We start from the raw sequence: 24850 nt of genomic DNA on the forward strand, positions 1-24850 counted from the left end.
TGTTAGTTAGCCCTATGTCTTATTTCCTAACACTGGCATTTATAAAAACTTGAGAACTTAACTGCTGTGGGGATGATAAAAGAATTTAAGATTGATCACTAAGACTGTAGAATAGAAAAGTGAATTTTATTTTGAGAATCTTGTAAAACTAGTATTTACCTTTTATCCAGTAAATCTAGTACTATATTTGAATTCTGTATACACATGTGTAATGCTACCATGATGGAAGCTGTGGGAACAATATGTACAGTAATGTAAATGGGAAGTATTATGAAGGATTAACTGACAGTTGGACTCTATTAATTAAAGCATTCCTTAGTAGGTTCACAAGAGCAAACACATTTAATATTCATTGCTTTGTCCACTTTAAAAAAAATAATGATTCACATCTTATATGCTATTTTTTCCATCTGTAAATTGATGAATTTATTCAATCCTGACAAATAGTTGTGATCTTTAATGTACTCATGCCTCACAAATTACGGGTATGTTTTCAAACACACTAGCAGACTTTGTTTCTCAATTTTTCCTCTATTCTAACTATGTTTGAGAAAAATAGACTTTGTTTAGAATATTAGCTTTTTGCTTTTCCTAATCCATATGTCTGTCTAAGGTTAAGGAAGCTTTGATAGCTACCTTTCCAAAAATGTTTTACATTCAAAATTTAGTTCTTAGAGGAGACCTTCAGTTTTGGCCAATACTTTGTCAATTTTACTTAAGTTGTAGTCAGAAGTATTAGAAATTAAATTATGTTTTCATTCACCTCACACCCTTGATTACTATTTTTGTGGATTATTTAGGATACTAAGACAAATCTAATATGCTTCTTATCTAAAGTGACCATATCCCCTGGCTTACCAGGTCTGGTTAATATCTATTGTTCTGGTTTAATTATTAATAGGGCTCCTGTTTACCTCAAAAATGTCCTGGTTTGGGTGATAAATCATATGGTCAGAAGCTTTAAGGCATTTGAAGTATAAACTAATAAAGAAGGGAAGATTTAAATGACTCTTTGTAGTCAAGAGTATTTCCTTCACAGCTATGTACAGACCAATCTAAATTATTTTTAAAGAATATTTTGGTATAGCCATAAAAGGATTGTACTTTTTGACTTAATTGATACTACTTTGAAATTCCCTATGAGTTGAGAAGTGGTTTGTTTAATACTGATAGGAAGTGGATTCAAAACAATTAGCTATAGTAAAATACAAAGTACTTTTCCTACATATCTTCTCTTTGAACCTAAAAATAACTGTGTCATAAAGGTAGAACAGTTACAGTTTTCATCTTTTTACAGAGGTTGAGAAATTAGGTGGTTTGACTAACACTATATATACAAACTAGTAGGTAAGTTGACTCAAGACTCCAAACCCAGTTTTCTGGCTATATAAATGCTGTATCTATGCTCTTTTCAGTACAACATGCTATTTTTGACTAATAAAATCTACATAAAGCTTATTCTGTGCTTTTCTATTTTTTTAACTTAGAAACTATTTTTGAGAAAGTAACCAAATAAAGTTTCTGAATTTTGATCAATAATTATTACGTATCAAAAAAAATGATTACCTACAGGCTCGTTTGCAGTCCTGGTACATTTTTCTATTTATTTCAGAAAACTTACACAAGGTTACTAAAAGGACTTAAAAAAAATTTTTTTTTTAAAGATTTTATTTATTTATTTGACAGAGAGAGAGGGAACACAAGCAGGGGGAGTCAGAGAGGGGGAAGCAGGCTTCCTGCCGAGCAGGGAGCCCGATGTGGGACTCGATCCCAGGACCCTGGGATCATGACCTGAGCCGAAGGCAGAGGCTTAACGACTGAGCCACCCAGGCGCCCAGGACTTTAAAGTTTGATAGTAATTTAAGTCTCATAATTTAGAAAAGGAAAATAAATTGGGCTCTCTCACTCAGAGTTGGAGTGAAGCACCTACTGTATGGGCCAATCTCAGTTCGTTTTGTAGACTTTTTGCTTTAATAATTGTACTTCATAGAAATTATGGCACGTGCATTATTTTACATGTCTTATAATGGTGGATATTTGAGAGATGAATATAAATTGACCTTTAATGGAGTTAGCACAAGTGTTCCTATTAGCTTTCCCAGCCCTAAGTTTTAGCTTCTTCCATGTTGTAAGTTTAAAATTAAATTGATGGAGGGGTCTTGAATTATGTTGTTATCTCAGAAGGGACCAGAGCAGGGAGTGCTCCAAAAAACTGACTATGTTGTACATCGATGATGGCATATAGACATATTCCTGGCCTATAGTATTATGCAAGTCCTGAGCTGGAGACAGGACCCAGGATTTAAGATTTAAGCTCTAGCCCTATCTCTGATAATCTGCATGTTTCCTAGACAAATTTTATTTCCCCAACCAAAAAATGAGAATACTCATACTTGCTGTGTCCAAAGGGATTATTATAAGAATGAAATAATATATGTGACATTTCTTTTTTAAAAAAGATTTTATTTATATATTCGACACAGAGAGAGAGAGCATGAGCAGGGGGGAGGCGCAGACGGAGAAGCAGACTCCTTGCTGAGCAGGGAGCCTGACATGGGGCTTGATGCCAGGACCCTGAAAGCATGACCTCAGCCGAAGGCAGATGCTTAACTGACTGAGCCACCCAGGCGCCCCTATGTAAAATTTCTTCAGGAAGACTTCATAGAAGTTTGAAGCAACCTGCCTATTGAGAGCAGAGTGGTAGAAGGCTTTCCAGGCAGAAGGCATGTGCAAAGGCTCTGCTATGGGGAATCATTGTGAGTTCTAGAAATTGTAAGTATATAATAATGTATTTGTATAGGTTGACAGTGGGAAATCAGCAGGAGCTCCACCTAATTTGTTGAATGAATTTTAAGTTTTAATAATAATCCTACTGAGCAAGTAATTTAATTCCTCTGTTCCTCAGTTGTTTGTCAGTGATACGAAGATAATACATACCTTGGGTATTTTGCATACAAGATTGTTGACAGGATTGAATGATTATAAATGTATCCAAACAGTATAAGAAACTGTGGTTAATAGTAGATAGATTTAAGAAGTACAGCTATCAGAGAGGTCTCTTACTTGCTAAAGTTATGTAATTATAGTGAAATTATTGAATTGCTATGAAAATTGAGACATTTATAATTATAGAAAGGATTAAATTACAACTTAAGTGCTTTCACATATCTTATTTGATTCACGTAATTAAATTTAAATGAGTCAGGTAGAATTATTATATTGGTGTTATTTCTGTTATATTCCAAGGGACTTTAAAAATCATCTAGCCCAACAACAAAACTGTATAGAAAGGAGAAACTAATTTCTTCATGTATTTTAGAAATTTGTGGTTGTAAGAAATTATTTACCTAACAGAGATTTATGATCTATTCAGCTTCAGGTGCAAGAAAGGGGGTATTGGCATCAAGTTGATTGTGATCTGATCTAATTTAGTGAAGATCTGAGTATATTTGATAACTCCTTCTGAAAATAGTATCTCTTCTTTTTTTTTTTTTTTAAGATTTTATTTATTTGACAGAGAGAGACACAGCGAGAGAGGGAACACAAGCAGGGGGAGTGGGAGAGAGAGAAGGAGGCTTCCCGCGGAGCAGGGATCCTGATGCGGGGCTTGATCCCAGGGCCCTGGGATCATGACCTGAGCTGAAGGCAAACGCTTAACGACTGAGCCACCCAGGTGCCCCAATAGTATCTCTTCTTAATCATCTTTGTTCAACAGTATGTGTCCTTACTTTTTTTTTTATTTCTATGCCCTTTTCAGTCCAATTTTTCTATTTCACCCTTATGAATTCCCTAATTTAACCACTAAGGGAGAGTTATTTTTAAAAACTCAGATATTGGTTTTAACAGAATTCAAGTTAAATGAAAAGATGATATGCTTTTAATTAGATTTTTTTATTTATACCTATTTCTTCTTCATTTTCTCTAAACTAAGTTTTTATAATTATGCAACAAATATGATATTTACTTAAGTAAAGCACATAACTGCCTATTTCAATTTTCTGTTTTTAATCTGCTTGACTAGAGCCTTCCTCTAATGTATTCTTCTGAGCCATGCTCCAAGATCACGTAAAGGTTATAATGAATTAGTTCTTGTAACCAGACCCTCTTGGACATAGTCCAACACAAACTTGTACTATTCAAAATTCTGTGTTTTGCTATAATGAGAAGTGTTGTTACTTGAGGGTCCAATGTAGTCAATCTATTTTTACAATAATTTTAGCAATGTAAACTAAACAATAAAGCCTTTGGATCAATACTGGACATAAAACTATTTACAGAGTACATACTAATTGTTCATTTGGTGCTGTCTGGTCCTTTAAAACTTGGTAGCCAAATTCAGGAAATGAAATGTCGTTTATTAGAAAATAACTTTCTCACAAAAGATCAAGTTTCAATGCATCTCAGGTTTTGTGGGAATGGATCAAATACATCAGGCAAAAATAGGCTAAAGTTCCTCACTTGCCATTTGAAATTGCTTTACTCATTTCTCAGAAAAACCATTTTAGTTGCATAGTGTATTAGTTAAAATTATATTGGTCAATTAAGGAAAAAGCAGTTTGATCCTATTTGTCCTATAATAGTGAGGTACTAGATACCTCTTGGATCCTGCTTGCTTTAGCAATTCCAGTGGCAACTGGATTCATGACAGTGAAACCTGATAGCCCTTCACCTGGCGCTTCTCTGAGGCCTTTGGAAACAGAAGCACCCCCTGAAAGTGTGAGGAAGTTAGCAACCTATGAGGCAACCCTTAACTGACAGAAGTCAGAACTGGTGGATAAATGCTTCTCTCTCATCTTCTGGTGGGCAAGCCTGAGGCAGCTTCATGGCTCCTAAGGGTCCTGGGGTTGAGCCCCATTTGCCTGTTACAATTGAAGGAAGCACTCCAAGATGCACTGTGGTTTTGGCTTTCCCTCCCTCCCCATTTTCTTCTAATTCCCAGCTCTTATTCCCAGGGATGACTTCTCAAATAGAGAATCTGCATATAATCTGGAGGACTCAGGCTGTGTTTTCCATGGAGAACCCAAACTAAGAGATAAAGGTTAAACATCAGATTTCCATTTCAGGGGTGCCTGGCTGCCTCGGTTGGTAAAGCATGTGACTCTTGATCTGAGGCTTGTGAGTTCAAGCCCCATGTTGGATGTAAAGCCTACTTAAAAAAAAAAAAGATTTCCATTTCACTATTTTTTATTTTTAAAGATTTATTTATTTATTTTAGAGAGAGACAGAGTGCATGCAAGGGCGAGGCACAGAGGGAGAGAGAGAGAGAGATCGAATCTCAAGCAGACTCCCTGGGGAGCATGGAGCCCAATGTGGCACTCAGTCTCTGGACCCTGATATCATGACCTGAGTCGAAATCAAGAGTTGGACGCTTAACCAACTGAGCCTGCCAGGCGCCCCATCCATTTCACTATTTTTAAGTTATTAATAGAAAATTTAACTTTTGGGTGTATCTTCTGGCTCAGTTGGTAGAGCATGTTACTATTGATCTTGGGGTTGTGAGTTCAAGCCCCATGTTAGGCATAGAAATTACTTAAAAAAAAAAAAGAAAATTTAACTTTTGAAAGTTTGCATGTGTGGATGGGACAGTCAGATTAACTGTATGCAGTAATTTTTAAGGATGTTGATATGACCCAAGACTGAACTTGTGCATTTGAGGCTATTTTTCTGATAGTGACAATGGTTTGATTTGAAGGAACTTACACACTCTTGCTCAGTCTCTTACAGGCAAGAGAATCTTTTCTTGCCACTTTTCAAACTGTTTTGGACATTAGAATAATCTGGAAAATATGTAAATATGTAGATTCATAGGATCTACCCACCAGAGATTCTAATGTGATATGTCTAGAATGGAGTTTAGCAATCTGCATTTTTAATAAACATCCTCCAGGTGAATCAGATGGTCCAGAGACTACACTTTGAGAAGCAATGATACGTTATTACAGTGATAATGCTGCTGAGGATAATCTGTGATTATGAAATAAATGAAAGCCAGTTTACTCCACAGGGACTGAATTAGTATCAGGATACCATTAATCACATGTTCTAATAAACTGAACTAATAAACCACAGACTGGGCAGTCAGATTAAAAAGATAACCCAATTTTAATTTCCAAGTTGCTTGGTCTTCCTCTTTAGAAATTGGATTTAGTATTACTTACTTGGCTTTAACATTAGTATAAACATGTGGTTTGTTATGGTACCAATGAACTGCTGAGAATTTAATTTATGCTAGATGTGTTTAATTTACACTTATTGATGGAAATAGAACAATGCACCATTCATCTCAAAGATGTAAACACTCACATCTTAACAAGTAAAGCTGTGGGAAAAGAGACTGATTATTGTCATGCTGGAATGGACGGAACAGCTTTTCTTGCTGAATGGCCTGTAGCCAGGTCCCAGTGGTTAGTTCAATATTATAGTTAAAAAATAGTATACTTACTCCGAACAACGTATGTTTGTTTTAAATTTTGTTAAACAATTGCTTGGAAAGTGACTAGAGCAGAATTTAACAGCTCACTAAAATGCTATGTAGATGGTATTTACCATTCAGTAATTATTATGTTATTGAAAATTGGTTACGATGTTAATATTTTTAGAGACGTGACTGATTTTACCATCTACTTTCAGTTAGGAGACCTTGCCCTCCAAATTTAGACCTGTATATGTTAAATGTAAGTTTTTAAATAAAGATCTACGGGCGCCTGGGTGGCTCAGTCGTTAAGCGTCTGCCTTCGGCTCAGGTCATGATCCCAGGGTCCTGGGATAGAGTCCCACATCGGGCTCCCTGCTCCGCGGGAGGCCTGCTTCTCCCTCCCCCTTTCCCCCTGCTTGTGTTCCTGCTCTCACTATCTCTCTCTCTGTCAAATAAATAAATAAAATCTTAAAAAAAAAAAATAAATAAATAAATAAATAAAGATCTACATCACAGAATTCTACAATACTGTTCCATGTCCGTATATGTAGCTGCATAAAGTTACTGATATTGTATTTCTTAATGTTTCAAGATTCGTTTAGAAATTCATTAGATTTAAAATGTTTTCACGTTGGAGGGAAGTGTTTCTAACTCCTAATCTAAATCGTTGTAGTAACGATAGGCAAAGAACCTTCAAGGGAATAGACTTAAGATAGAACTTTGAAACTAAAAATTTGCCACGCAAGTTATATTTTCACTTTGTCAGTAATACATAACTTATAAGGCAATAGTTTTCTGATTACTTTTAAGTCTGTATGTCTTTAAGGATGAGCTATAACATTTTCTATTTCCTAGTTAGTCTTTGATCCATAGCAAGTTTGGTTGTTAGTGCCGATTTATCCAAATTAGCTATTTTATGCAGAAATTTAAAAAAATTCTTTTTTTTTTTTTTTCAAGTAAGCTCTATGCCCAATGTGGGGCTTGAACTCATGACCCCAAGATTAAGAGTTGCATTTTCTACCAACTGAGCCAGCCAGGCGCCCCTATAAAGAAATATTTTAAAAATATATTTTAAATTTATGTTACTCCTTGCCTTCTTTTCAATTGTTTATAGTAATATCCACTCTAAATGCATGAAAATAAATATGCAAATTGAATACTAAGTTAATGAGTAGTCAAATAAAGCTAGATTGTTTATGTATCTAATAAAATAGTTTTAATAAGAATATTATATAATTAGTGGACTACATTGGTGAAGTGATATTATTGTCTTTAAGTATACCATCTACATACAAGCTTTTCACTTTAAGAGAAAAACAATTTCGGGCTCCTAGCTGGCACAGTCACTAAGCATCTGATTCTTGGTTTTGTCTCAGGTCATGATCTTGGGGCCCTGATCTCAGGGTCATGAGATCGAGCCCCGTGTTTGGCTCCATGCTCAGCAGGGAGTCTGCTTGGTATTCTTTCCTTCTACTGCTTCCCACTGCTCATGCCTGTGTGCACGCACTCTCTTTCTCTCAAATAAATAAATCTTTTAAAAAAATCCCTCAGGAAATTAAAGTTGATTGCAAGAGCTTTGTGTTATAAGTGGATCTATTTGTTGTTTCTAATACCAATTCATAATCTATTTCCTGCTTGTTATTTACACACTGGAAGATGGGTCATCAACCCAACTTTATTTATTTATTTATCTTTAAGGGTTTTTGTTTTTTGTTTTTTTTAGTAATCTCTACACCCAGCATGGGGCTTGAACTCATGACCCCTAAGATCAAGAGTTACATGCTCTTCCACCTGAGCCAACCAGGTACCCCCTTGACCCAACTTTAGTTAGTCAAGCTCTTAGAATGTTTTGTCACACTATTCTGAACTCCGTTTTGACCCATGATATAACATTTCATAATATCTTACATGTGAACTTATCTCATTGGTTTCATCTTATAATCAATTTATCATTTATTTAGTATTACTTTTAGAAAATGTTAAATCCTATTCCATCTTACTTCTTACATCCAACACATTTTGGACTCAATCTCTCTATCATTATTTATTACCAAGAGAATGAAATATAATTTAATATTGACCTATAATAAATTTAATTTGGAAGATAATCTTTTGGAGGAGCAAACATATTCTAGAGCCCTGAAGAAATAATTCAATTAGTACTAGAAAGAGCACAAGCCTTAGAGCATATAGAAATCTTTGGCCAACTAATCTGATGTCATATAAAATAATAGATACAGGGGTGCCTGGGTGGCTCAGTCATTAAGGGTCTGCCTTCGGCTCAGGTCATGATCCCAGGATCCTGGGATCGAGCCCCGCATCAGGCTCTCTGCTCCGCGAGAAGCCTGCTTCTCCCTCTCCCACTCCCCCTGCTTGTGTTCCTCCTCTTGCTGTCTCTCTCTCTCTGTCAAATAAATAAATAAAATCTTTAAAAAAAATAAAATAATAGATACAAATAGATATGAAATGTCTTTGAAAAATCTAGATATGAGGCATAAGTAAGGTATAATTTGTACTATCCATGCTACAGTTCCTTCCTTTGGTACAGATGATTGAAATTTGAAATTTTAGGGCTTCCTGGCTAGCTCAGTCAATAGAGCATGCAACTCTTGATTTCAAGGTTGTGAGTTCAAGCCCCACATTGGGTGAGGAGCCTACTTAAAAAAAAAAAAGAAAAAAAAAAAAAAGAGACTCTCCTTTGCCTAAGGAACCTATCTGCATAATAATGCAACCTTTATTTTTCCAAACACCTCCTTTCACCTTCTTGCTAATGGTCTTCCTCCCCTTTGTATCATCAGACCCTACCCCTCTCCTTGCTCATATAAGCTTCATGTTGCCTCATTGTCTTTGGAATTTCACGTCCATATGGATTCCCTGAAGGACTATTAAATTTGATTTTCCCCTGTTAATCTGTCTCATGTCAATCTGATTCTGAGTCCAGCTAGAAGGACCACAGGGCAGTAGAAGGCCTTTCTCCTTGACACCTTCCAAGGTTGCTAATTTAGTTTTTATCTCTCTGACAGAAATAAAATGTATATTCCAAGCTAAGTTTTGACATCTCTTACTTAAGCCATTTGTTGAAATTTATGATACATTCTTTTAAAGAAGTGGGAAGGATATTGACATTTGTTGCACCTATCGTGTTCTAGTGACTATGCTAGGTGTTTTAGGCACAGTATCTCATTTAATCCTCCCAAAAACTGAGAGAATGGTATGAGCTTCCTTAACTTACAGGCGGAGAAAAGAGAATTCAAAGTTAAATAATTCCCAAGGGTAAACTAGTTTGTAACAGCCAGTATTCAAATCCATCTTAGTTTGACTCAAAAGCTCATATGTTTTCCAGTATACTACCTTTTCTCTTGATTGTAAAAATGAGAAACAAGTGAAGTGATTATTTTTTAGAGTCCACTTGGACTGAGCTAAATTTACCAAAGTTAAGAAGTGTCCCTCAGGTAGAAGTTTACCTGTGAAAAAATAAGGGGATTAGGAGAATTAACATTTAGTTCTAGGAATCAGAATTGGAATTTTTGAGCCTTTGGTTCTCAAGCTTTCTGTGGTCCCATTTCTTTGGAATTCCTCAAGCGAAAAACATTTAAAACATTTTTTGAGAACTTGTGTGCAAAGCACTGTATTAAGAAACTTACCCCTTAAAAAGCAGGTTCTATTACCTCTAAAATGGGTTTTGAATCCTGCAGTTCTGGTCTTTATAACCTTATTGAAACTTTCCTGCCAATTCTAACCAAATTTTTAATTTAATTTTATTTTATTTATTTTTTGGATTTTATTATTTATTTGAGAGAGAGTGAGGGCCGGAGAGATCACAGAGTGAGAAGGAGAGGAAGAAGCACACTTGCTGCTGAGCAGAGAGCCCAATTCGGTGATCCATCCCAGGACCCTGAGATCATGACCTGAGCCAAAGGCAGACAACCAACTGAGCCACCCAGGCGCCCCTCTAACCAAATTTTAGAAGTACTAACTTCTTAGGCAAATCCTAAACTATATCCATGTAAGAGTGCCTAAAACAATACACACACACACACACACATATGAAAAAAAATATATGTATGTGCACATATGTACTAAGAAAATAAACATTTTTATTATTTATGAGCCAGCAGAGACTCATAACATAATTTTACCTTTTTACAATTCTTTTAGAAAATGTAGATTAGATTTCATGTAATATTCAGATGACTCAATGTAGGATAGTGAAAAATACTAGTCTGGGCTGGTATTCAGGAAACTGGGATGTTCTGGCCCCAGCTCTACCTTTAAATTGAGTAATAGTGATTTAGCTACATTTTGGGGCTTTTTATTCAACTGAAAAATGAGGAGTTGGATGCATTAGTTATTTATTTTCAAGTAGGCTCCCGGCCCAGGGAGGAGCCCAACGCAGGGCTTGAACTCATGACCCTAAGATCAAGACCTGAGCTGAGATCAAGAGTCAGATGCTTAACCAAGCCACCCAGGTACCCCTGCATTAGTTATTCTTTAAGAGTTCTTCAAGTTTAAAAATTTCATGATTCTAAGTGCTTTTTGTAGGAAACATATGAAGAGTTCAGGAAGGAAAGAAGTTGCAGTTGTTAAGAAAGCTAGCATTGTTGACAGTAAGAGTCATTATGTGAAACTGAGTGGCTAGGAATAAGGACAAAGGAATGCATCCCCAACTTAAAGAATAAAGAGATTTTTAGATGAGTAAAAATCTTTTGTAAAAGATTTTTGACCCGGGCCCTGAGATAATGTAGGGCTATATAAAATACACACACATACACTTACAGCTCCCTAATTTGATTTATAAATCCACATGTCCTTAATTTTAACAAAACATCACAATGCATCAGTATTTTAAAGAGATCAATTTATGGGAAATACATGAAGGTCATATTTAATAGAACTTTCATATATTTGAAACTGAAAATTCTATTATATGAAAGCTGTAGAATCCTTTTCCAAAGTGTAGTTAGGCTTGAAATTTTACCCATAGATTTTATATGAAATATATAGCTAGTTTCTAAATAGCTTTCCTCAAAACCATAAACATAAAAAATGCTTACTTAAATAAATTGGAATCCCCATTTAAGTTTATCTTTAAACAATAAGCCCTGTATTTTAAACACAGTATAGTTTAAAAATTTTAAATTAATATGTATAACATACTTACCAGAAACACTAAAAGTATACTCTAATGACATATATCTATATCTTGCCTAAAAACTAATTGAAAAGAGAAGCATTCAACCGATGAAAAATTTTGATCCATATTTCCCCCTAAAATAGTCAGAATACAGTTTATGCTGAATAAAATTAATTTCAGTTTGCTGAATCAGCATATTCCTTATGCAGATTCAACATTACATAGCTTTTTAGAAGTTTAGCTGAATTTTCAGAAATTTTGCCTCGGAGTAGGACTGAAAAGCATCCAAACCTTCCCTGCAAAAAAATATCTCATCTGAACATTATTTCTCACTTAAAAAAAAATTCTTTAATAACATCCTAAAGAAATTCTTAGAGCCTTTGAGTTTGAACATCATGACAAAGTGAGGACCCTAGGGACAATGAAAAAGATGCATCAGTCTTGCTCAGTTTAAGACAAAGTCATATTAAAATGACCTACAAATAGCTCTTGACAGGAAAGTGTTCAGTACAATTCTGTTTTAAAAGTAATTTTAAATCCCAGATAAATTCGTATGTCAGCTGCTATGTTAATTGAATGCCCAGAAGATATGTGCATTCAAATCAATCCAATATTAATACCTAAGGGGGTAGTTTGGTAACCAAAATAAATATAAAGGGATTGGTAACTTTGATTTTAAATGACACAAACTACTTAAAATAAATTAATTGCATCAATGAAAGAGAGGGGTAAAAGAATTATTTTAAAATATAATATAAAGGAAGATCCAAACAACTTAAAAAGTTTTTCAGACCTAATAGGCATGACAAAACCTGTCTTCATTCCTTTCTATTCAGCTCAGCAAGTACTTTTGAGCTCCAATAGTTAATCAGTTACCAGATTCCACAATCTTTGTTTTTCACACTCCTCAATTCTTACCTGTGAATTGTTCCTGTAATGTACTTAGGATCACCAGGCAGGCCAACACTATTTTTCTATGCCTTAAAAAGGCAATTATTATCATATTCACAATTAGATTTACCATATGAAATTGTTACCATATAGCAACAGCCTATAAAACATAACAGTATATTATCAAAGAAGTAGATGGCTTAAGATGAATCATTAATAAGTGAAATATATTTAGCAAAATTATTCAACCCAGCTTTCTTCATGACTATAGCCATGCCCAACTTAAAAAAAGTGTAGCAAAAGTATAATGTATTATATACCAAATAATCTTTACCTAAAAAAATCGATGAACTTATATATAAGTATTATAAAATAAAATTAACCAACTTTAAAGAAAAGGTATAATCCAGGTATTATGTTAAAAATAGATATCTGTTTAAACATAATTTCTTAATTTAACCTTTCAAAAGTGCATAGAAAATTGAGGAATATAAAAAACATATTAACTTACCCTTCAATTTATTTAGAAAACCTCTGTTCTGGGTCAAAAGCGCAAGGTGTTTCACTTCTGACTTCTGAAGCTACGAACTTAAACGGTAAATCAGAGGAAGCCACCTCTCTGGACCATGCTAGAGTTTGCTAGACACTACTGCTATGTAGAAGAGTCCTGCTGCATCTAAACTATATACAGTGTGCAATGGATAACCTAATATGCCTTTCATTTAACTGGCTGGGCAGGTTTCTACCGTCTGTGGAACATGGAATCAAACCAGAATATGTTGGCATAACAGGCCAGTCAAACCGGTTCTTCTGTAGCTCCAGAACCTGTCCAACCAGTCTGCATCAAAGGCTAGCCCAACAAGCTGCAGCGGCTCAGCTCTAAACTTGTATGGGTGAGTTATCCCCACCTCCCATCAACTCCCAACAAACTACTCAGAATGTTGTAGCCTCCAGCAAAATAATTCAGAGGTTCTAGTGGGAGGGATAGATCTATGTCAGGCATAGCAAGAGTCCATTGTTATAAACCTCTCATTGTAGATACTTGAATATCTATCATCCTCAGAGGTAGGTAATCCTTTTTAAAATGTACTCCAGGGCTTTCTGCAGATTAAAGCCTCTAGAAAGAGATTATCTACAATGAAGAAGAATCCATAATGCCTGACCTTTTCTACTAGTCCACTTGGCTCTGCTTGGTCTAGCTTAGCCTTGAGAGGGAGGTTCATATTCCCCACAAGGGTAGTGGCCCTGAGAGCTAGAAGGAAGCATTTCTAGAGGGAGGAAAACAAGGTATAGGTTGACCAGACATTTGCCTGGGTATGTTATATTCCTTGTACTCAAATGATCTTCATATCATTCCAGTCTAAAGCTGGAAAAACTCCTATTTCTACATACTAGGACAACTTGAAGGGTTTTACTTTGGATATTCAACAGTTGAACACAAATTATTGATACCTACTATGTGCCAGGAACTGTGCCAGGTACAGGGTTACAGTGGTATAAAAGAGAAGTTTAGTAAGAGATGGGAGCAGTGTCGGGCGCCTGGGTGGCTCAGTTGGTTGAGCAACTGCCTTCAGCTCAGGTCATGATCCTGGAGTCCCTGGATCGAGTCCCGCATCGGGCTTCCTGCTCGGCAGGGAGTCTGCTTCGTCCTCTGACCCTATCCCCTCTCAGGTGTTCTCTCTCTCTCAAATAAATAAATAAAATCTTTAAAAAAAAAAAAAAGAGATGGGAGCAGTGTCCAAATTCCCAGTTAAGTATGCCTAGTAATCTTTTGGAAGGAAGAAATAAACAACAGAAGATCATATTTTGACAAATTGGTTGTATTAAGAGAGATCATGTGAGACTTGTTCTTCTCATAATATTTCCCATTTAGAAACAGCCTTTCCTATCTACTGATGCAGTGATTCTCAAACTTTCCTACTTAAGTGTCATCTGAAGAGCTGATTATGAACAGATTACTGAGCCTTACGTCCGGAGATTCTGATTCAATAGTTCTAGATGTACCTCAGCACTCTGGTGATTCTGCTGCAGCTGTTGCAGGGACCATAGGCCCAGACTCCATGCGCAGTTTCTTTTCTATATTAAAAGTTGCCATATTCACTTTTATGTCTCCAGTGTCTAGAACACTGACACTTAGAAAGTATTTAGTAAATGCTTATTAAGTAAATAATCTACTCAGCCCCAGCACTTGCTAGATCCTAGGGAATCACAACTAGTAACTATTATGTGAATGAAACTGCATTAAGTACCATAATTATAATAATTGAGGTAGGAGCACAGAAAAGGGAGCAAGTATGATTGAGTATGGGAAAGAATTCACAAAGGAGATTGGTTTAGAGACTTTCTTTTTTAACCATGACCAAAGATTGCTATCTGCAGGATAACAAAAGTTTGAGGGAACAATAAAAAGAATGTCTTTGATTTGATACAGTAATAAAAGCTTTAAAAGTACCTGAGGACACCATGACCTCAAAACTTGTAATAAGGTTATTTTCTAGAGTAGGGGTCAGCAAATTTTTCCACAAATGATCAAAGAATAAATAACTAGGGTTTGTGGGACAGATTGTCTCTGTTTCAGTAATTCACCTCTAACATTATAGCACAAACGTAGACATAAACCACAGTCAAAGAATGGGTGTGGCTATTCCAATAAAACTTTATAAACACAGGTGACAGGCTGGATTTGATGACTAGGCTATAGTTTGCTGACCCATGCTCTAGAGTGAAATGTGTATAAATTAACAAGATTGCTTAATTGGTTAGGAAAATGGGCTTTGGGAGTCAGAAAGACTTGGGTTCCATCCCAGTTTTGTTCCATTAAATTAACTTTGTCACGTGAATTAAGCATCTGTTTTACTTATAAAATGTGAATGAAAATAATAGTACCTACTCTCTAGAGTTACTGAAAGCTTCAACTACTGTAATTCATATGAGGTTTTATCCCAAATCAGTAAAGGCCCCATAAAATGTCAGCTAAAAATAAAACTCGTTAAATATGGTAATTAAACATGTGAGTGTTTATTTCCATTGTTTTTTAAAAAGATTTTATTTATTTACTTGACAGAGGGAGAGAGCACAAGCAGGGGGAGCAGCAGACAGAGGGAGAGGGAGAAGCCGGCTCCCTGCTCAGCAGGGAGCCCAATGTGGGGCTTGATCCCAGGACCCTGGGATCATGACCTGGGCCGAAGGCAGATGCTTAACCGTCTGAGCCACCCAGGCGCCCCTCCATTATTTTTTAAAGTCCTACTCAAATGGCAGTAAAGAACCAGTAGCAGGAACTTTTAAGGATCAAAAAGAATGAGAAAGGTATCAGACAAGGGATGTCTATAAATTTTGGAAGAAGGAATGAGGATGAGTGGTGATTGATTTAGCAGAATAGAGAAAGAGGAATGTACTTGTAATAATAAAAACAACTTTATCTCTGCTGCAGAATTCTAAGTAATGTTGGGGATTAGAGGTACAAGATACCTCTAAATAGTCTTGGGGAGTTGGTGGGGGGGGGGCTTGAAATGGGAGGATTGGTTAAAAATCTGCTTCAGGAGAAGTTTGCTCCCTAGGTCCCTTCCCTAATCCAGATGCCTGGAGACTGCCCCTTCTTCAACCTTAAGAGAAGATCAGTGGGAATTGTTGATTGATGAGAGAGATTGTCCCGAGTTGGTTCTGGTCTTGAGGATATCAAGCAGAGGTGAGGGTGACTGGTAAAGTACCAAACTGAAAGCGATGTGACTGTGTTAGTTTCCTATGGCTACTATACCAAATTACCACAAATTTAGTGGCTTAAAAGGGCACAAATTTATTATCTTACAGTTCTGGAGATTGGAGGTCCAAAATGGGTCTCAATGGGCTAAAGTCAGGGTGTCAGTCTCCTTTTTAGAAGCTAGGAGAGAATCTGTTTTCTTGTCTTTTCCAGCTTCTAGAGGCAGTTTGCATTTCGTGGCTCATGGCCCCCTTCTATCTTTAAAGCCGGCAATGGCAAGTCACTCATGTTGCATCATTCTGACACTGACTCTGCTGCCTTCCTCTTCTACCTTTAAATCCAACTGTATGATCCAGGGTAATCTCCCCATTTTAAGGTCAGCTGATTATCAACTTTAGTTTCATCTGCAAATTTAATTCTCTTCTGCCACATAATGTAAAATAGTCACAAGTTCCTGGGACAAGGATGTGGACATCTTTGAGACACCATTATTCTGCCTACGGCAGAGATTAAGTCAAGGTCTCTATATTGAGTGGTGAGATACCCAGGTCCAGTCTTCTGGTAGGCTTCTGAATGCTAGTATCTGGGTTTATACTCCTCATTCAGGAAGCAGAAAACTGGAGAGTTTATCTCAAGAAACTCTCAAAACTCTCATTGCCATAATGCAGTGGTTATTAACTAGGGATGATTTTGCCCCCAGGGGACATTTGGCAATGTCTGGAGAAATTTTCTATTATAAACAACTGGGAGAAGTGAGGAAGAGGTGTGCTACTGGCATCTAGTGAGTAGGGGCCGTGGATGCTACTAAATATCTTACAATGCACTGCATTACATCATTCCTTGTCCTTACCCCCCAAATAATTATCTGATCCAAAATGTCAATAGTGCCAAAGATGAAAAACCCTACTCTAATGTTAAGACAAGTGGTCAACATCACCCTAATATAAATAAATAAATACTACCTAGGCACACAGAGTTGCACATCAGCATTTTTATTCCTCATTTTAAGATACAGAGAGCATGTAGCATGAAAGAGACCAAAAGAAACCAATAGATAAAATGAACTTACAGAAAATAGTCAATGCTGGGAGCAGAATGATATTTTTTAAAAACTACTATATTAATATCTTCAAAGAAATAAGAGAAGATACTGATGACATAAAACAAGAACAGAAGGCTATCTAAAAGTGAAACTTTGGGAGAATAAAAAAGAGATATTGGAAAGCAAAAATATGATAGCAGAAATAAAGTCTTCAGGAGTTAGAAGATGAAGTTGAGGAAATCTACCAGAAAGGAAAATTAAGAAGCTATTGAGGGATGTGCTACAAAAGAAGAGTAAATTAAGAAAGATGAGATCATGGAATCCGGAAGTATGGAAATAGAGATGCCAGTCCCAAGACCACAGCACCATGTAGATTGCTGCATGCCAATAAGGTATTGAAGACTCTGTGATTTTTACTTCAAATTTGAAGTGCTATGACTGAGGGAAAGAAGAGGAGGTTGGGAGGGGAGGAGAGAGTGTGAGAGAGGATAGGAGGGAGGGAGGGAGATGTGAATATGACTGGTTTTTGGTATAAAATTTAAATTTAAAAGATTTAGAAAAATGCACGTGTTCACTTGCTTTATCATTAACCAGGAGTTAATGTTCAAAGATCATAAAATGAGGAAGGTAATCAAACTGTACAAGTACAAACTTGCACCTGCAGAAAAGGTTTACACATTTATATCTGGCAGTATTCATAAGTAAGGGTTTACAACACACTATCCAATAGCTACTAAAATCTGATTACTGTAAAATTAAAAGCATGTTTCACCCAAATAAGCCCAAATGAGGAAACCTGATTTTAAGCTTGCCTCTGTTGCTCTCAGTTACTCTTATATAAAATGGATTAGTTAGTTATTTACCATCCTGAACCTGGGTTACTTCACTTATTAACTGAGGGAGTTTAATTGGATATATTCTCAAAAAAAAAAAAAAAGATTGTATTTATTTATTTATTTTAGAGAGACAGAGAGAGAGTGTGTGTGTGTGAGAGTGGGGGGAGGGGCAGAGGGAGAGGGAGAGAGAGACTCTCAAGCAGACTCCACACTGAGCATGGAACCTGACTTGGGGCTTGATCTCACAACCCTGAGATCATTACTTGAGCCAAAATCAAGAATCAGGTGCTCAGCTGACTGAGCCACCCAGGCCCCCCCAACCCTTTTTTTAAGTAGGCATAGGGCTCGAACTTACAACCCTGAGATCCAAGACCTGAGCTGAGATCAAAAGTCACTTAACCGACTGAGCCACCCAGGTACCCTGGATATATTCTAAATATCTATTCAACTCCACACTTTTATTCTAAAGTTCTTTTGAAAAAATGAACAATTCAAAAAACGTGGGAGCAAAAGCAAAACAGACCAATCAAGGAGACATTTTACAGAAAAGCAATTTTATTTTTTTAAAATTTTAAAAAAAGATTTTATTTATTTATTTGACAGAGAGACAGTGAGAGAGGGAACACAAGCAGGGGGAATGGGAGAGGGAGAAGCAGGCTTCCCGCTGAGCAGGGAGCCCGATGCAGGGCTCAATCCCAGGACCCTGGGATCATGACCTGAGCTGAAGGCAGATGCCCAACTGACTGAGCCACCCAGGCACCCCCAGAAAAGCAGTTTTAAAATGCAAGCAAATTTTAGGTTGTGTTCTCCAAAAGCTGACACTGAGATATGGATTCAGGTGCAAGTGATTAATTAGAAATGTGCGATAATATGAAATCAGTAAGGTAGTCAGGGAGGCAAGACAAAAAAGGAGAATACAAAAAGTAAGGCTATGATCTCAGTGTCAGCCTAGTCCTAGGGAGCTCCAAGGCACAGATTACAAAGAAAGAGTTTATCTCACCTGAAGGCAGAAGAACTAGGCTTTCATACTCTGAACAAGTTACCAGCTGCTGGCTACTCCAAGGATTTGTAAACTTCCAGGAACTTTCACCTCTCTGAGAAAAGTGGCACTGGTAACCCAAGAATATTCCTTTGAAGAAGGTTGCAGGTGCTATAACATTAAGAAAGAAGCATTAAGACTTCAGCTTCCACCCAAGATGGAAGTTGTAGGAATCAGGTTTACCCTACCAGCTAAAAAAACAACAAGGACAAAATGTATAAAACAAAGGTTTTCAAGACATTGTATATCAATCAACAAAGAATAGTTATCTCTAAGAGAGAATAAACAAGTTGAGTTCTGTCAAGTTGGATAAAAATGCAAAACCCAACTTTATACTGCCCTCAGTAAATGTGCTTTAGATCTAGAAACCCAAACAGGTTAAAAGTAAAAGGACTGAAAAAGATATACCATACTAATATTTATCAAAAGATATCTGGAGTGGTTATATTAGTATCAGACAAAATAGGTTTTAGATCAGAGAATGTTACAGGGTGCCTCGCTGGCTCAGTCAGTAGAGTGTGTGACTTCTGATCTGGGGAATTGTAAGTTTGAGCCCCACATTGGGTGTAGAGGTTACTTAAAAATAGATCAGAGAATATTACTGAGGATAAAAGGGTCATTTCAAAATAAAGGGGTTAATTCATCAAGGAAACCTAAGCTATATATTTATGCATCTAATCATATAAATAAAAGGTATGTGAAGCAAAAGCTGATAGTACTGAAAGGAAAAGAGAACAAATCCATAATTATATTTAATAATTGTGTCTGGGGATTTCAACACCCATTTCTCAGTAATTGATAGAATAAGTAGAAAGGAAATCAGATTTAACAGTACGAACCCACTTGATATAATTGATATTTGTAGATCACTTGGCCTAAAAATAATTGAATACCACATTTCTTCAAGTGTATATGGAACATTTACCAAGATAGACAATATTCTGGGTCCTAAAATAAATCCTACATTTAAACAGATTAGAACCATACAAAATATGTTTTCTGACTACAGTGGAACTAAAATAGAAGTCAGTAAAAGAATGATGTGTGGAAAATCCCCAAATATTTGTAAACTAAATAACACACTCCTAAATAACTCATGGGTCGGTGATGAAATAAAATAGGAAATTAAGAAGTATTTTGAAATAAATGAAAGTAAAAATACAAAATATTAAAATTTGTGAGGTAAATATATATTTAAATTCAGAATGCTCTAATGTAATGGTGGTAGGTAAATCACCTTTAAATCCAGTATGAAGGCTAAAAGACAAAAGTATTAAAAATAACTATAATTATAGTAATCTGTTAATGGATACACAAGGTAAAAATGTAAATTGTGACATCGAGAACAATGGTGGTGGGAGAGAGAGTAAAAATGTAGAGCATTAGTATGTGTTTGAAGTTAAGTTGCTATCAAATTAATATGGACTGTTATAACTATAAAATGTTTTATGTAAGTCTTGTGGTAACCACAAAGCAAAAGACCTATAATAGATACATACACAAAAGATAAAGGAATCTAAGCATAGCAGTATAGAAAATCACCAAATCACAAAGGAAGGGAGCAAGAGAAGAAAGGAACAAAGGAATTATAAGACAACCGGGAAACCATTAACAAAATGGCAACAGGGAATCCACTTTTATCAATAATTATTTTATATATAAATGGACTAAATTCACCAATCAGAAGACACAGAGTGGCTAAATGGAAAAACAAACAAAGAAGACCCAACTATGTGCCCACAAAAGACTTACATCAGCTTTAAGGACATACATAGATTGAAAGTGAAGAGATGGAAAAAGATATTCCATGTAAATGAACCAAAAGCGAGCAGGGATTGCTATGCTTATATGACAAAATAGATTTCAGTCAGAAACTATAACAACAGATAAAGAAAGTCATTATGTAAAAATAAAGGGATCAATTCATCAAAAAGATATAACAATTGTAAATATACACCCAACATCAGAGCACCTAAATATATAAAGGAAATATTAATAGATCTGAAAGGAGAAATAGACAGCAATACAATAATAGTAGATTTTATGCATATATGGGCAATTAATTTATGACAAAGGAGCCAAAAAATACAATGGGGAAAGGATAGTTTCTTCAATAAATGCTGTTGGGGAAAAAAAAATGCTGTTGGGGAAACTGGACAGCCACATGCAAAAGAATGAAAACAGACCATTGTCTTACACCACACACACAAATCAACACAAAATGGATTACGACTTGAATATAAACCTGAAACCATAAAACTCCTAGAAGAAAACATAAGCAGTAAGCAACTTGATAGTAGTCTTGGGAAATAATTTCTTAGATTTGACATCAAATACAAAGCCAATAGAAGCAAAACATAAATAAAAGGAATGCACCAAACCAGCAAGCTGTATATTGTTCTGTATATTTGAAAGTTTTATTTTATTATTATTTTTTTATTCTTATGTTAATCCCCATACATTACATCATTAGTTTTAGATGTAGTGTTCCATGATTCATTGTTTGTGCATAACACCCAGTGCTCCATGCAGAATGTGCCCTCCTCAATACCCACCACCAGGCTAACCCATCCTCCCACTCCCCTCCCCTCTAGAGCCCTCAGTTTGTTTTTCAGAGTCCATCCTCTCTCATGGTTCATCTCCCCCTCCGATTTCCCCCGCTCATTCTTCCCCTCCTGCTACCTTCTTGTTCTTCTTTTTTTTTTTCTTAACATATATTGCATTATTTGTTTCAGAGGTACAGATCTGAGATTCAACAGTCTTGCACAATTCACAGCGCTTACCAGAGCACATACCCTCCCCAGTGTCTATCACCCAGTCACCCCATCCCTCCCACCCCACCCCCCACTCCAGCAACCCTCAGTTTGTTTCCTGTGATTAAGAATTCCTCATATCAGTGAGATCATATGATACATGTCTTTCTCTGTTTGACTTATTTCGCTCAACATAATACCCTCCAGTTCCATCCACGTCGTTGCAAATGGCAAGATCTCATTCCTTTTGATGGCAGCATAATATTCCATTGTATATATATACCACACCTTCTTTATCCATTCATCTGTCGATGGACATCTTGGCTCTTTCCACAGTTTGGCTATTGTGGACATTGCTGCTATAAACATCGGGGTGCACGGACCCTTTTGGATCCCTACTTTTGTATCTTTGGGGTAAATACCCAGTAGTGCAATTGCTGGATCATATGGTAGCTCTATTTTCAACTTTTTGAGGAACCTCCATACTGTTTTCCAGAGTGGCTGCACCAGCTTGCATTCCCTCCCACCAACTGTGTAGGAGGGTTCCCCTTTCTCCGCATCCCCGCCAACATCTGTCGTTTCCTGACTTGTTAATTTTAGCCATTCTGACTGGTGTGAGGTGGTATCTCATTGAGGTTTTGATTTGGATTTCCCTGATGCCGAGCGATGTTGAGCACTTTTTCATATGTCTGTTGGCCATTTGGATGTCTTCTTTGGAAAAATGTCTGTTCATGTCTTCTGCCCATTTCTGGATTGGATTCTTTGTTCTTTGGGTGTTGAGTTTGATGAGTTCTTTATAGATTTTGGATACTAGCCCTTTATCTGATATGTCATTTGCAAATATCTTCTCCCATTCTCTTGATTGTCTTTTGGTTTTGTTGACTGTTTCCTTTGCTTTGCAAAAGCTTTTTATCTTGATGAAGTCCCAATAGTTCATTTTTGCCCTTGCTTCCCTTGCCTTTGGCGATGTTTCTAGGAAGAAGTTGCTGCAGCTGAGGTCGAAGAGGTTGCTGCCTGTGTTCTCCTCTAGGATTTTGATCGACTCCTGTCTCACATTTAGGTCTTTCATCCATTTTTAGTCTATTTTTGTGTGTAGTGTAAGGAAATGGTCCAGTTTCATTCTTCTGCATGTGGCTGTCCAATTTTCCCAACACCATTTGTTGAAGAGACTGTCTTTGTTCCATTGGACATTCTTTCCTGCTTTGTCAAAGATGAGTTGACCATAGAGTTGAGGGTCCATTTCTGGGCTCTCTATTCTGTTCCATTGATCTATGTGTCTGTTTTTGTGCCAGTACCAGACTGTCTTGCTGATTACAACTTTGTAATAGAGCTGGAAGTCCAGAATTGTGATGCCATTGACTTTGCTTTTCTTTTTCAACATTCTCTGGCTATTTGGGGTCTTTTCTGGTTCCATACAAATTTTAGGATTATTTGTTCCATTTCTTTGAAAAAAGTGGATGGTATTTTGATAGGGATTGCTTTAAATGTGTAGATTGCTCTAGGTAGCATAGACATCTTCACAATATTTGTTCTTCCAATCCATGAGCATGGAACGTTTTTCCATTTCTTTGTGTCTTCCTCAATTTCTTTCATGAGTATTTTATAGTTTTCTGAGTACAGATCCTTTGTCTCTTTGGTTAGATTTATTCCTAGGTATCTTATGGTTTTGGGTGCAATTGTAAATGGGATCGACTCCTTAATTTCTCTTTCTTCTGTCTTGTTCTTGGTGTATAGGAATGCCACTGACTTCTGTGCATTGATTTTATATCCTGCCACTTGACTGAATTCCTGTATGAGTTCTAGCAGTTTTGGGGTGGAGTCTTTGGGGTTTTCCACATAAAGTATATCATCTGCAAAGAGTGAGAGTTTGACTTCTTTGCCTATTCGGATGCCTTTTCTTTCTTTTTGTTGTCTGATTGCTGTGGCTAGGACTTCTAGTACTATGTTGAATAGCAGTGGTCATAGTGGACATCCCTGCCGTGTTCCTGACCTTAGGGGGAAAGCTCTCAGTTTTTCCCCATTGAGAATGATATTTGCTGTGGGTTTTTCATAGATGGCTTTTATGATATTGAGGTATGTACCCTCTATCCCTATACTCTGAAGAGTTTTGATCAAGAAAGGATGCTGTACTTTGTCAAATGCTTTTTCTGCATCTACTGAGAGGATCATATGGTTCTTGTTCTTTCTTTTATTAATGTATTGTATCACATTGATTGATTTGTGGATGTTGAACCAACCTTGCAGCCCAGGGATAAATCCCACTTGGTCGTGGTGAATAATCCTTTCAATGTACTGTTGTATCCTCTTGGCTAGTATTTTGGTGAGAATTTTTACAACCATGTTCATCAAGGATATTGGTCTGTAGTTCTCCTTTTTGATGGTGTCTTTGTCAGGTTTGGGGATCAAGGTAATGGTGGCCTCATAAAATGAGTTTGGAAGTTTTCCTTCCATTTCTATTTTTTGGAACAGTTTCAGAAGAATAGGTATTAATTCTTCTTTAAATGTTTGGTAGAATTCCCCTGGGAAACCATCTGGCCCCGGGCTCTTGTTTTTTGGGAGATTTTTGATGACTGCTTCGATTTCCTTCCTGGTTATGGGTCTATTCAGGTTTTCTATTTCTTCCTGGTTCAGTTTTGGTAGTTGATACATATCTAGGAATGCATCCATTTCTTCCAGATTATCTAATTTGCTGGCATGTATTTGCTCATAATATGTTCTTATAATTGTATTTCTTTGGTGTTGGTTGTGATCTCTCCTCTTTCATTCATGATTTTATTTATTTGGGTCATTTCTCTTTTCTTTTTGATAAGTCTGGCCAGGGGTTTATCAATTTTGTTAATTCTTTCAAAGAACCAGCTCCTAGTTTTGTTGATCTGTTCTACTGTTCTTTTGGTTTCTATTTCATTGATTTCTGTTCTGATATTTATTATTTCTCTTCTCCTACTGGGTTTAGGCTTTATTTGCTGTTCTTTCTCCAGCTCCTTTAGGTGTAGGGTTAGGTTGTGTATTTGAGACCTTTCTTGTTTCTTGAGAAAGGCTTGTG

The sequence above is a fragment of the Neomonachus schauinslandi genome, chromosome 14 (genome assembly GCF_002201575.2).
Source record: "Neomonachus schauinslandi chromosome 14, ASM220157v2, whole genome shotgun sequence".
NCBI classification, from domain to species: domain Eukaryota; kingdom Metazoa; phylum Chordata; class Mammalia; order Carnivora; family Phocidae; genus Neomonachus; species Neomonachus schauinslandi.